General features: G+C 36.4%; 1 pseudogene; it reads left to right on the top strand.

Annotated features, from left to right (window-relative positions):
* Nucleotides 1-10,233: 10,233 nt before the first annotated feature.
* On the top strand, nucleotides 10,234-10,350 carry LOC145268963 (5S ribosomal RNA; annotated as a pseudogene).
* Nucleotides 10,351-15,975: the final 5,625 nt, after the last annotated feature.

Raw genomic sequence — 15,975 nt, forward strand, 5'->3', positions numbered from 1 at the left:
CCATCTTACAATTTATTCCTTTAATTCAGTTGACATTTACAATTCTTGACAGTATCTGTTCCGTAGCACAAAATCAATCACTTAATGTTTTTTATTCATTTTTATTTTTTTTTATTACATTTTCACCCCAAACAAGGCACATTGCCACTTTGGTGTAGGGGGCTACTATCAGGGGAAACATCTACTGGGGTACTATGTAGGGATTTGGGCAGCAACATGTTGGTTCACGTTGCACTTGAACTTTTGCATGTCAGTACAGTTGGGGAAGCAGTGACCTGAAATGGAATTCCAAAGTCTAGCAGTTCTGGGGAAGAAACTACTGGAGTAGAAAGATCTTTTACATCTAGGGATCTCTACAGTGTGGGGGTGGGATTTTGCAGCTTGTCGGGTCTGTCGAGGGTGTTTACGTCGTGGGGGCACAAGTGCTTGCAGTTCATCAGAGCATTCATCATTAAAATACTTGTAGAACAGGCAGAGGGATTATTATATCAATTAGTGAATCTATTTTGCCCTTAACTCATCAGAAGAAATAGCAACAATCAATCCACCAAACGAAAATGAAGTGCGTTTTGACATGATTAAAAATCCGAAAATTGGACGAGAAGTTGTAACTACCTTATACTAGGTTTCTATTACACCATTTTGAATCGATTCGAAATGTCCCGTATTAAATGAAATATTTAAAAACTGAAACAAATATGACGTTTTTGAAATTTTGAGATGAGGATTGGTTATTTGTATTATTCATCGGACTACTGTTCTCGTCTTGAGTGTGATTTTTACAACGTTTCGGTCGATGTAACCTTAGGTCTTCTTCAGGTGTATCTTGTTTAACTCGGGAATGTTTCTGTTGAAATCGGGAATTGGACATAATTTCAAACAGGACCCTTTATTTACTTCACGGGAGTAGCATGCTCTTGTTCCGCCAGCCACGAGTTCGACAGAAACATTCCTGAGTTTAACAAGATACACCTGGAGAAGGTCGGAGGTTACAGCGACCGAAACGTGAAAATCACACTCAAAATGAGAACAGTAGTCCGATGAATAGTAATATAAATGAGTCAATTGTGTTGAATGGTAAAATGATATATTATTATTATTATTATTAATAGTTATAATAATAATAATAATAATAATAATAATAATAATAATAATAATAATAATGAGGGCACTAGGGAAACAAGACGACTATAAATACTTGGGAATTCTGGAAGCGGACACCATCAGAGCAACAGAAATGAAAGAGAAAGTTGGAAAGGAATACCTCAGGAGAACAAGAAAACTCCTGGAAACTAAATTATATAGTAGAAACCTAATAAAAGGTATTAATACATGGGCAGTATCACTAGTAAGATACTCTGGACCGTTTATAGGGTGGACAAAAGAAGAACTGAGACAACTCGACCAGAAAACCAGGAAACACATGACCATGCATAATGCACTACACCCAAAGGACGATATTGACAGACTCTACGTGAAAAGGAAAGACGGTGGGAGGGGATTAATCTCTATAGAAGACTGTGTGAAGGACACGACAAAAGAACTAGAAAAATACATAATGCAAAACACTGAAAGAATAATTATGGCAGCGCGGAGACACTGAAAAAAAACAAAACAGAAAACAGAGAGACAAACGACAAAACAAGAAAAGAGAAGTGGGAAGAGAAACAACTCGACGGAAGATTCATAAGAATGACAAAAGATGAGAATAACGAAAACACCTGGACATGGATGCGAAAAGGATATATAAACCGAGAAACTGAATCTCTAATTACTGCAGCACAAGATAACTCGATAAAAACCAACCATATCAAAGCAAGGGTCCATAAAACACAATAAAACAGCAAATGCAGACTCTGTGGACAAAGAGACGAAACGATAAACCATCTCGTAAGCGAATTCAGCAAACTTGCCCAAAAGGAATACAAAAACAGGCATGACCAAGTGAGGAGAGTGGTACACTGGGAATTGTGTAAATGACTGCATTTTGAGCGTACAGACAAATGGTACAAGCATAAACCCACAACAGCACTCGAAAACGAGAACCACAAAATCCTATGGGACATGGACATACAGACGGATAAACCCATCCAAACAAGGAGACCAGATATCGTAATAATTAACAAAATTAATATATATATATATTAGCGTCCAAAACTAAGGGACAAAATTTTGAAACCTAATATTTGTTAGAAATAACAACTGTGAAAAGCTGAAATTTTGACAACTGGAATTCGTTACCATCCATAATAAAATACTAAAATTTGAATCATTTGCAAAGGATAGAAAAAGAATAACATTTATTTATTTTCAAAATAGGAACGTCTAAAAGTAAGGGACAAAATTGAGAAAAACAACGTAAACAGTATGCTATATTCAAATTTTTTGATTTCATCTAAAGAATAAGTCTTACTTAGTCATTTGTAAACGTTGCATCAGCCGGCACCATGACGAAATGCCAAAAACTTGATTACTCTGTGAGACAAGCTATTGTGAAGCTACACAAGGAAAAGCACACCATTAGAGAGATTTCAGAGAAAGTGAAACGTTCCAAGAGTGTTGTAGGCAGGGTTGTTAAATCCTACAATGATACTGGCAAAATAGTTAGTGCTTTTAAAACCGGTAGACCCCGCAAAAATTCGGCAAGAGAAGATCGAATAATGCAGCGTATGTCATTAAAGGACCGTTTTAAGTCTTGCACAGAAATTAAAAGGGTTATGAATAGTACCTCATGGTTTAATGTTCCAAGACGCTGCTGTATATATATATATATATATATATATATATATATATATATATATATATGTATGTATGTTTGCAGACATTTTTGTACAGGCATTTAAAATTGTTGTAGACTCTTGAAATCGTATGAGATGCATAACCGATTTTTATGATTTCAAGTTCAAACGAACAGCTACAATAGGAATTGGAATACACCATACTAAAGGCTGATTGTCACAGTTGGTGAATATCAAAATTACAATTTGGACGTGAGGACACTTTAGAAGGACGATATGCAATAAAAGTCTGTTTTAAACTTTAAAAAAATGCCACAGAAACAGACTGCTTTTGGACCATTTTGCATGAACCGAGAATCGGTTTTTGAGTGGCATAAGAGATTCAAGGAAGGCAGGGAGTCTATGAGGGATGATGAGATGCTTGGGAACACCAAAGTTGATTGGCCAAATAAAGAATTTCATGGATGAGGACCATCGTTTGTCTATGTGCACTGTTTGATGTCAGTGTGGGAACTGTACCCACGATTATCTGTGAGGAACTAAAAATGCAGAATATTTGCGCAAAGTTTTCAGACGTTTTTTGTACAGGCATTTAAAATTGTTGTAGACTTGAAAATTAAGTATCTCATTGCTAGACATGTTATCAATTAAATTTTCATAGCTTAAAGTCGCTTAATTTTGAACCTTTCATGTTTATCTGTCGGTAGCTCAAATAGTAACGATGCTGGAGAGACAGATAACGATTAAGTCTAGAACACTAAACATTCTTGTTTCGATTTTAGCGATTGGTATTGAAGTCATGTTTTATAAATTACTTTTGAAATCATTACTATATATTGGGCTGTCCTTGCTTGCTTGCTTGAATCCTGTCATATTTAAAACTCGGTACTTGTGCATAATTCGGGGCAGACATAACTCAGCATCCAATCGGCTTTTCTCGATACACGGCATGAAAAAAAATATGTTTAGTTTTGAACTTTTTCGTTGCACAACCAAAAAAAAAAAAAAATTACAGTAACAAAAAAAAAATTACAGTAAAAAAAAAATTACAGTAACAAAAAAAGAAATTACAGTAACAAAAAAAAATTACAGTAACAAAAAAAATTTCAGTAACAAAAATAAAATTACAGTAATAAAAAAAAAATTACAGTAACAAAAAAATACAGTAATAAAAACAAATTACAGTAACAAAAAAAAAATTACAGTAACAAAAAAAATTACAGTAACAAAAAAAATTACAGTAACAAAAAAAATTACAGTAACAAAAAAAAAATTACAGTAACAAAAAAATACAGTAACAAAAAAAATAAACTAGACAAAATACTGTTAGAAATTCACTCAATATATGTTACCGTGACATAAGTTGACATATAATCGGTGTTTTTTAATAGTATTTTGTCTAGTTTATTATTTATAACACCTTTTCCCAAACTTACCATGTTAAAGAGAGTGTCGGGCGCCATTTTGAATTTTCCAATACACCGGTAAACACTGCATGTTTTTCGAGCTGAATAAACATGTCACATTGAACAAAACACAAAAAATGTATCCAGTTTGATAGAAAAGTAACTTATCTTGCCTTTGATAACATTTATTTGTTATATATTTGTTTGTTTTTTTTTGACAACTTTTTCAAATCTATGTGTACAGTAATACAAACCCAAATATGTTTCCTTTGTGAAAGCTCAGATATCTTTAAATTCAAAGAAAAGAAATGAAAGCAATAAAGCCGCTTTGGTAGGCTTTACGTGTACAAATAAAATAATTCACGGGACAAATTCTGATATTAATGGAATATTTTTTTTTTTTTTGTGAAGGAAACTTCGGTTGAATAATCTTTCCTGGACGTCACATGTGCCAATATTCTGCTCGACTTGACGGCGAAGTTAATTTCTGTTCTTTACAGAAAAGAAATCCTCAAAACACGACCAATTTCTTCCGTTAATACTTTAGAGACTATTTTCTTTCCAGTTGTAAAACTTTGTTGTCTTTTAATAACTGGCACTAATTTTCCAGTTGATAAAACCTTGTTTTTTTTAATAACTGGAGCAAAATTACAATGACACTTTAATAAATCTTTCCAAAAGAGAAAGAAAAAAAAAAACCGTGACGAATTTAACGTCAAATCTCTTTGACGGAGCCGGAAATAAAACCTCCTCCTCGCCGGCAGGTGATCTCCGAACTGATGAAAATGGGCAAAGGCCCTTTCTTCCTCCCCCTCTCTCTCCAGAGGGTAGGAGGGTAGCAGACTGCTGGAAGGGAATTATAACGATGATGATGATGGAAGTGACCTGTAAACGACCGGTCAAGGAATGCATTCCTTTCCCCAATGCCGAGATGTTGAATGTGTGTGTATAAAAAATAAATAAAAATTATTTCTTTATTAAAATTTCAACAACTAATCATTATCACCCTTTTTACTATATAAAAAATCCAATGTTGTTTTAATTACGAAATTGTTTTATTAAAATTATATTTTCGGTACTTGTGCCTAATTCGAACCAGACGTAACTCAGCGTCCGATCGGCTTTGCTCAGAACATGACGTAAAAAAAAAAGAAAATTTGTTTATACGTTTTTTTTTTTTTTAGTTTTGTTTATTTTTTCTGTTAAAATTATTATGCTTATATGTTTCCTTCATTTTCTTTAGTTTTTGTTACGCTTTCCTAATTGGCGATGTTCAGTGAAGCTCGGCAAAGCTCGGCGATTGCCGTCATGTTCCGGGCAAAGCCGATCGGACGCTGAATTACGTCTGGTTGAAATTATGCACAAGTACCTAAAACTCACTATGTCTGCCTGTTTGTCGCCTTTTTTTTTTCGTTTTACAGTTTCGATTTGAGCTGATGACACCCAAGTTGCATTATTTTTTTACTTTTGAAATTACGACTATAGATTGGGAACAATATCATATAAAATAATCAATAGTGAATTTACTCAAAGAAGGCGGAAAGTCTGTGAGGAATAATGCGAGATGTAGGAGGAGTAAGGATGTCAGAACACCGGAGCTGATTGGCCAAATAAAGAATTTCATGGATAAGGACTATCGTGTGTCTATAGAGACAATAAGTACACACTTCGATGTCAGTGTGGGAACTGTACGCACAATTATCTACGAAGAACTGACGATGTGGAAGATTTGAGTGAAGTTTGTCCCAAGAGTGCATTCCACAACTCCATCCTTGTCACAGACTATTTGACCAAGATGGGCATCAAAATAGCTCCTCGCCCTCGCTATAGTCAGATCTTGCTCCCTGTGACGTTTGGTTATTCCCTAAGCTCAAGGAAAACCTTAGAGGCTGTCGTCACTAGACAATTGAGAAGATGAAAGAAGCTGTGACGAAGGTCATTGACACGCACGCATAAGAGGACTTCCATGGAGTCTTCTAGAAGTTGTTGGAACGGTAAAACAAGTGCATTGCAGCCGGAGGAGATTACTTCGAAAGGGACACGCGTTCCATGTGTGTACTATCAATAAAAGTGCCTGTACAAAAAAAAAAAAAGAAAAAAGTCGAGAAAGTTATTGAAGGAATCTCATATTTGTGTGATTGTGATCTGACGTTTATGTAAGCTCTTTAATATATACGTGTGATTGTGATTACCTGTTCGTATTAGAACCACCATAACTGTAAGGGTGCACATGATGGCCCAGCCTGGCTCTGTTCCAATACTAAATGTCTGGTTGCAGGAAAAAGAATCTAGAGTTAAATCAAACGAGCAATTTCATTTTCCGCCCACACAAAGAAATACGATTCAGCTTTCACCTTCAGAATCGGTAAATAAAACAAAAAATAAAACAAAAAATAAAACAAAAAATAAAACAAAAAAGAAATGACCCCCTCCCCCAACTCTATCATCCCAACTATAACATCTTGGCTTTTGTTCTCTCTCTGCTATCCACCCTGGGGGCATGTAATCCACCCTCTTCAAAATCCACCCCAGACAAGAGACAAGTTGTACCTAGCAGTTTCCTAAATGTGTTAAGGTGCGGTGTTAGGGTTACATGTTAGGTGTTAGGTGTAAACGCTGTGAGTTACTCGTGTCAGGCATCTCCATTTTCAAAGCGGTTGAGGTTCGTTTTAAAATCGGAAGAAGAAGAAGAAGAAGAAGAAGAAGACAAGCGACTAAGCCGATAGCATTTCTGTATCAATAAAATCGTGTGACCACCAGTAGATGTAGGGCAGTTGAGGTAGCAGGGCCAGTTTTTAGTGAAAGGACAGAGAGAAGATGGAACGTTGCATCCCTCTGCCTGTTCTACAAGTATTATAATGGTGAATGCTCTGATGAACTGCAAGCACTTGTGCCCCCACGACGTAAACACCCTCGACAAACCCGACAAGCTGCAAAATCCCACCCCCACACTGTAGAGATCCCTAGATGTAAAAGATCTTTCTACTCCAGTAGTTTCTTCCCCAGAACTGCTAGACTTTGGAATTCCATTCCAGGTTACTGCTTCCCCAACTGTACTGACATGAATAAGTTCAAGTGCAACGTGAACCAACATCTTGCTGCCCAAATCCTTACATAGTACCCCAGTAGATGTTTCCCCTGATAGTAGCCCCCTACACCAAAGTGGCAAACTTGTTTGGGGTGAAAATGTAATAATAAAAAAAAAAAAGAAGATGGAAGGAAGTGATAGGGATGAATTAGAGAAAATGAGGGCTAAAAAACAAAACCTGGCCAGAAATAGATCAGTTTGAAAGTCAATTTCAAAAAGCCGGCAAACACATGCCAGGATGCATAAAACAGACGTTAGACTAAATTTGATGCCTCCGTTCAGTCTTGAAAGACAAAGGATACCCCCTGTAGGGACAGCTGTGCATGTAATTGTGAGGCAAGGGTTGCGCAATCTCCAACCACATCTCTCCTGGATCGGGACATTATGAAGGGAGATGAGTAGCAAGATGTTTGTTTACATTACCTTTGAACTTCTGCATGTCAGTACAGTTGGGAAAGCAGAATCCCGGAAAATAGTTCCAAAGTCTAGCAGTTCTGAGGAAGGAACTATTGGAGTAGAAGGTTTTCTTGTACCTAGGGATCTCTACTGTGAAGAGGTGGGATTTAGCTGCTTGTCAGGTTTGCAAGGGGTATATAAGTCGAAGGGGTACAAGTGCTTATAGTTCGTCAGAACATTCACCATTAAAAATACTTGTAGAACAGGCAGAGGGATGCAACATTTCGTCGATGGGACAGAGACTGAAGCTTAGATGACAATTCAGAACCTATCAGGTTGGCGACTTTCTTTTGAACCCTGTCCAGGAGTAAGAGACTAGTAGCAGATGCGCCAGTCCAAATAGACTTCGTGGCTTAGTGGGGGATGCCCTTTTCTCTACCCTGCAGCCTCTCTTCCACAGAAGAGACGTTGCGAGCCTATCCTTGTTTTATCGTTATTTCCATGGCAGGTGCTCCTCTGAACTCCAATCTCTGGTCCCCCCTCGCCAATCTTTCACGAAAAACACCCGTCTAGCTGAATCCACTGTGAAAAATCTCCCCCACTCTATATCTGTGCCTAAATCAAAACGCGGATTCCATGAACAAAGCTTCTTTCTTGGAACTGCGCGCCTGTGGAACTCTGTTCCGTCTGCCTGCTTCCCACCGGACTACAACTTGGATGTGTTCAAGTCCAATGTTAACAAATTCCTAATGAACCGCCCCCTTAAGTAAACACTTCATCAAATCTCCACACTAACGTAATGTACTTGTAATAACCCTTATCCCTGAGTGGCTTCCGGGCCTTGATGGGTGGTGATCACTGTGTAAAAAAAAAAAAAAATTTGACAACAGTACTCAATACATGGGTGAATGGTGGCCTTGTAGAGGTACAGGATACTTTCAGGGAAGGTTTCGTATTCAAGTTCTTGTTGAAAGTAATTTATTTAAAAAATTAGCCACACACTTTAAAAATAATGGGACTTTCTACCATTACAGTAGATATCCTACTGCTGATGCAATTCTCTACCTGTATGAATCGGCACTGTTTGAGTCCAGTGAAAAGGAAAAGTCCAGGATGACTGGAAACAATGTCGAGATAAGCGGAGAGCAGATACAGCACCTGGAAGTCCCAAATGGTCACCCATTTAGTACTGACCAGGTTCAACGTTGCTTAACTTTGGTGATCTGTTGAGAACCGGTGCATCAAACGTGATTATCCCATACTTACTTACGATGAAAAAAAAACGAGTGAGTGTTCTTGGGTTAGTAGATGTAGACCAGTTGAGATAGTAGGATACGTTGGTAGGGGAAGGCCAGGGAAAACATGGGAGGAAGTGTCACAAATGGATTTTAGAGAAAGAGGGATAAATATAGACATGGGCAGAGTTTTTTCCTGCCTATATCCCTGGTTATTTTAAGACCAAGCTCGATAGGCATCTCCTGTCTTTGCATCAATCATCTTTTGTTACCTTTAACTTCTTACGTCAAGTGGCCCCATGTCTTGTCTAGAGGGATTCAACTAACAAAACTGGTGATCAAAGAATAGATGACATTGTTTTAAAGCTAGTGAATGTGGAGCAGTTGAGTTGGCAGGGTCAGTTGGGAGGAAAACATGAAAGGAAGTTATAATGGTGGATTTGAGAGAAAAAGGGATGAATAAAGAACTTAGAACTGCACGCCCGTAGAGCTCTCTTCTATTTGACTGCTATCAAGTCCAATGTAAACAAGTTCTTGATGAGCCGTTTCGCTTTAAGTAATCCAATTTATATAATTTACACTATTAACGATTAATATGCTAGTGTCCCATTGACTACTATACACTCTTTAACCCTTATCCTCGACTGGCTTCTGCGCCTTGATAAGTGGTGACTTCTATGTAAAAAAAAAAAAAAAAATTTAAATAAAAATAAAAAATAAAAATGAAATATAAAAAATAAGAAAACAATTTTTTTTAAATAATAAAAAAATAAAAAATAAAGACCTGGTCAGAAATGGCTTAGATTGGTAGTCAATTTCTAGAAAACTGTCCGTACATGTTGGCATGTAAAATGGATATTAAATGGAGTTCTTGGGTTAGTAGTGTGAAATAATGCGCGGCAATGTCACGTCGATAGCAGTCGCTGCAGTGAAATAAAGAGAGGAGCAGTAGGAGGTAGCAGGACTGGTGACATCACGCAGAGATAGCAGTGGCAGTAAGAGAGAGTAAGAGAGAGAGAGAGAGAGAGAGAGAGAGAGAGAGTGGAGTGGGAAAGATGTGACATGAACAGCAGGAGCAGTGAGCAGACGACAGAAAATTTCCGCTAGCTGGTGACAGCTCTGTGAAAATTGTTATGTAAAATGAAAAGTCCAGACAGGAAATAAAAGTGCCTCTCAAAAAAAAAAAGTGAGTTCAAAGTATTTCTTTTATTTGTTTGTGAAGGTTGCCAACATCCCTAAGCGAAAGTGTTTCTGTGGTATTGTTATATTGTTATCATAAAAGGGGACCGTGTGTGTGATCGTCTAAATGTTGCTGTCTGTTTGTAATATATTCATATCTAATTGCCCATATGCAGTTGTGTGTGTGTGTGTTATACGGCATAATCGCGTTGACACACCGGTTCTCGTCAGATCACCGAAGTTAAGCAACGTTGAGCCTGGTTAGTACCAGCTGGGTGACTATTTGGGAATTCTAGGCGCTGTATGTGCTCTCTGCTTATCTCGGCATTTGTTTCCAGTCGTCCTGTACTTCACTTGCCACTGGTATTTAACAATGTCGTCTCAGGAGAGGTGTGGCTGGGGATTGCGCACCTCCTGTCTCAAAAATTTCACGCGCAAGCAACCCTTCGTGGGTATCCATAGTCTGTCCAAGACTGAAGGAGCCTGCTGCTGTGTGTGTGGTACATGTATTTTGGAATTCATCTTGTTCTTGGAGGGGAGACTGGAAATATTCATTCACTCCAAGACAAGATTGGTTTTATATAGTTTTTATTCACCTTCCAGGGGTCGATCGCAGAAGAATGGAAAGTGAATATCTTTGCTTGCGTGGTTACTTCAAGGTCTTATTTTCACACACCTCAGCGTCCCCCCCCCTCGAGTGAAGGGGAGGGGACGACCTGTTATGCCGTCTGTTCTTCTCTACGTCCAAACCCAAACTCACTGACTCCAGCTAACCTGATCACGTGACTCACACGAAGATCCGATCAGCTAAACCTCACATCCGGTAGAACGTGTCTACAATATAATTTACCATATTTCTTTCTTATGGTTCGACCTATTTCCTAACAGTATGGACTGGATTCGAACTTGGCAGACCCAGATTGTCGGTCGGGCCATATTGTTAAGCACTTAGCCACTGTCCCCTCCCTGATGATGATGATGATGATGATGATTTCTTAAAATTTAATTGCGAGATTCTCTTAATCTCTACCTCTTCTTAAGGTCCCTTAAGCATAAGCTATGAATAAGGTATATTTTCTTGGAATTAAAATCATGTAATGAGTTCAAAACAGACTTAGTAGACCCCCCCCCCGTCGATGCTCTTTTCTCTTCCTTGCAATCTCTTTCCCTCAAAAGAGACGTTGCGAGCCTGCCCTTGCTCTATCGTTATTTTCATGGCAAGTGCTCGTCTGAGCTCCAATCTATCGTCCCCCCCCCACTCGCCAAACTTTCATGAAAAACACTCTTCTAGCTGAAAACACTATCAATAATTTTTCCCACTCTTTATCTGTGCCTAAACCTAAACGCGGATCTCATGAACAAAGCTTCTTTCTTAGAATTGCACGCCTGTAGAACTCTGTTTCGTTTGCTTGCTTTCCAGCTGACTACAATATGGCCGTCTTCAAGTCCAACGTAAACAAATTTTTGATGAGCCATTCCCCTTAAGTAATCCAATTTACCAAATTTCCACTACTAACGATTACTACAATATTATCTGATTTACTACTGTACACTCATTATCCCTTATCTTCGAGTGGCTCCTTGTAAAAAAAGTATTCTAAACATAAGGTTTAGTAATATTAAATCTTGATTTTAATCTTTGCAAGGGGACTCTACTGTTTCCGGGACACATATGTTTCATAGAATTGTGCAAAGATCGGACAACTAGTATAAACTCGTATCGATAATCAAAACTGTGAGGTATAGTCTATTTTATTATCTATTATATTATCTACATGCATTACGGCCAGAATGCGCTCTGTGACCTCTACCCACACAATTCAACTTGCGCCCCCCCTCAACATCCTAAAATGGATTTTAACAGTTTTTACGAAGATAAAAAACAACAGCAATTCACTCGAATGGCAGACTCTACAAAATATATTTATTTTCAAGTTAATCCAAATTGTTTTTGATTACAATAGATCTGCGGAGCCCAAAATAGCCTTGCAGCTTCCTGGGGGCTTGTGCCCCCCCCCAGGAAGCCTGCAGCCTCCCTCCTTCCCCGCCATTGCGGGGTCTGCAGGGGGGGGGCACTAAACACGGCCCTGATAACGACCATATAATCCCTACAGCCACTTATCTTGAAAATGCTGCCTGACATAGTTATATGGAATAAGTCAGAGAGAGTTGCAACCTTGGTTGAAGTGAGTGTCCCTAATGATGGAGGTCTGAACAGAGCTGAAAAGGAAGAAACAGACCAAATATCAAGGTCTCATATATGATATGAAAAGAAACTGGAATCTTAGGGAGATATCAATCATACCAGTTATTATAGGTGCTACAGGGCTTATGAAGAAGAACCTGAAGTCCTACCTAACTAATATGCCTGGAGAACCAAGTACAAAAGAGATCCAGACAATTGCACTTAAGGAAACAACGAGGATACTAAAAAGAGCTCTCGGCTGGTTTCAATAAAAAGCAGAGCAATGTTAGCAGCTGGTTTGGATACCCCATACCTAACGTTACAATCTTCAAATGAAGAAAATAAAAAAAAGATAAAGATAAAAATGAAAAAGAAATGAAAATGTTGTTTCAAAAGTACATAAATACAAAATTAAGACAAGGCAGAGACGGGGAGTTTACTAAAAACTTAAAAAAGATACTTAGACTTAATAAACTTACAGAATAGAATAATAAAGAGCATTAAAAATACTGCTAGAAAAGCAAAAATATAAATTATGCTGCAGGAGTAAGATGGTGAAAAATTAAATAGGGTTAGATGAAATTACAGAAATTATTCTAAAAAATAATAGTAACACTATTTAATGCAATGCTTATAGAAAAAAGAAAGGCAATAATCCTGGCAGGAGATACTCAAAATGTTGAGATACGAGGTGTCGTTTATAAGTTTCCAGACTATTTTCGGATGGACAATTTTCTTGATAGTATATGCATGAAACTCTAGTCTCCTTCGAAGTAATCTCCTTCCGCTGCAATACACTTGTATCGTTCTGACAACTTCTGTAAGGTCCCATAGAAGTAAAAATAACGTCACATCTTGGTCAACAATAGATGTAGTCGCAAAATTAAAAAGCAAAACAAAAAAAAAAACAAGGAAAAATTATTGAATTAAATCGTTGACGAAACATTTTTTTTATCTATCGTTTCTTATTAAGCTATTTCGGCCAACATAGAGGGAAATTCTTGTTTTTATTTTATATTTAAGTAAAGGGCATTTGAAATAAATTGAGACGTTTTTGAAAGGAAAGAAAAAAAGAACAAGAAACCGTCACCTTGACAGGTTTAAGAAAAAATAACGTCAGATATTGGCCAATATTTTAATTTTTAGCCTCTCAACAAACATGTCTTCATAGCTCAGGCATTAACGTCAAAGGAAAAAAGTAAATCGTAAGCTGAACGTTTTGATTTCGATTCTCGGTGGTGGTGCACGCATTTAAAATTTTTTTTTTAAATCATTATTATATATTCAGTCCAATATAATATAAATACGAAACCTGCATTAATATCATATTTAAGCGTATTTTACGACCGGGCAATGTCAGAGGGCCTGCGTATATATATATATATATATATATATATATATATATATATATATATATATATATATATATACACACACATATATATATATATATATATATATATATATATATATATAAAGAAGCTTTGAATTAAAAAAATTTAAAAATAAAAATGTAGAATGCAGTTTAAATTCATGAAAAAAAATTAACCGTTCGCAGACTCAGACCCTACATAATCCGACTTCTAAAATAATTAAAAAAGAGAATTCATTTACATAAAGAGGAGAAAAAAAAGCCTTAAATAAAATTGTTAAATAGAAATAGACTTAGCACTTGCATAAGCCGATTTTTTAAAACAGAATTCAACTATATGAGGCTGAAAAGAGAAACCCTTCACTAAAATTTTGTAAATATAAAACGGGGAGCATCAGCTGCTTACCATGTAGTTGTTTCGAAAATTTAAAAGCAGGACAGCTGCCCCCCCTCTCTCTCTCTCTCTCTATATATATATATATCTATAATTCCGTATTCCTTTGGTGTGTAGTGATATTCATATTAAAAACCCTATTTTTCTATTTATTTAAAAAGAAAATACAATTTTGTTATATATGAGTTATCGAATTGCATTCATTAGCAAAAGATCTAACTAATTTGCATATTCCTTTAAACATTCATTTTTTAATTAATTCCCTATTAGTTTTTTCAGTTTTCTTATAGGGTGATCACCTTTAGTTAACTATTACGGGTAATTATATTCATGCAGATATTCTACATGATTTATACTTGCGAAATATTTGCGTAAAAAGATTACAATGAACACAAAATCGTTTCCATATATATACGTATATATTTTTGTTTCATCTATCTGTTTATCTATCTATATATCTATAAAGTGAACGTGTCTGTCTGTCTGTCTGTCTGTCTGTGTACACTTCCCTACGCAATAACTCTGTCAATTTTTAGTCTATAGACTCGAAATTTGAAATACCGGGTACTGAGATTTGGGAAAATCGATGTGACGGGTGTCAGCCAGAAATTTGGCTGTTAAGGGGTCTAATTTCAAAGATTTGACCTTTAAGAACTCTACCAAACTCCTCCGAGAATTTTGGGTCTAGACATTTGAAATTTTAGATATAGGTTCCTTGAACCTGGATCTAACTCAATAAAGTGATTTGAGCCCAAAACTATAAATTTTAAGGGGTCATAATAGGGGTCAAATAAAAAAAAATTTACTCTTTTTTTTTTTTTTGCTCAGCATACACCTCCAAACACCCGGGCAACGCCGGGCTGAAATGCTAGTATATATATATATATATATATATATATATATATATATATATATATATATAGAGAGAGAGAGAGAGAGAGAGAGAGAGAGAGTTAAATTCTACGCGATTATGCAGAATGTAGAAACTATGCATAAATAGAATTCAGCATAATAGTGAAGAAGAACCAATCATCCAATATAAATATTAATTAATTAACGCCCGTTTTTCAATGGAATATGCAAATTGGTTGACCTTTACGTAGTCGCTCGCACCTTCTCAGCAAACAGAGCTAGAAAAAAATATTCAACTTCATAAGTATACATAAGAGACAGATACATAAGTGTTTGTTATCCCGTTTAAGGTATTGTAATTCACTGCAGCATGCTTTCTTGTCTTAAAAACTTGCTACCTGTTCTTTGAAACTTTATCGCAAAGAGATCATCCAAGAAAAGAGGAAGATGGAAGATAATGGAAGTTTATCTTGTAAATGGTAGACTTCATGATAAGCCGCCATCTTTGACAGATCATATTCGTCCTTTTGAATTCCTAATTGATGTCTTTTGGGTCTTCGTGATAACGTTAACACGTTTGCGAATAAAAAAGAAGAAAAACGTTATATCTGGGACAATAATTGATGTATCCGCAAAATTCAAAGAAAAAGTAAATGTTTTTATAACAAAGAACAACAATTTAATTAAATCGCTTACGAACCATTTTTTTTATCTACCATTTGTTATTAAGCTATTTCGGTCAAAGACAGAGGGTAATTCTTGTTTTTATTTTATACTAGCTTAACCGTGACCCGTTGGGTCAGTATATGGAATAGTGAGTATATAAAGTATGGCAAAAAAAAAAAAAAAAATGCGCGCTTTCGAAAAAATAAGTAACAAGTGAAACAGAAAGAATTAAATCATTAAAGGGGGATAATTGGGAGGATTTTATTGAAAGCAGACGAGTGCCGTACATTGTTATTACATGTGTTTATGTGGGCAAAAAATAAAGCTGAAATTAAACAAAGAACACGTTAATTTAGTAGAAGCCTGAAAAAAAAATCATGGATTGCAATAAAAAAAAATGCGAGCATTAAAAGTAATATGGTTAAGCTTAAACATGGGAAAGTAAAGGACTACTTGTTAAAACT

This window comes from Euprymna scolopes, chromosome 44 (genome assembly GCF_053919585.1).
Source record: "Euprymna scolopes isolate OS-2025 chromosome 44, ASM5391958v1, whole genome shotgun sequence".
Classification (NCBI taxonomy): Eukaryota; Metazoa; Mollusca; class Cephalopoda; order Sepiida; family Sepiolidae; genus Euprymna; species Euprymna scolopes.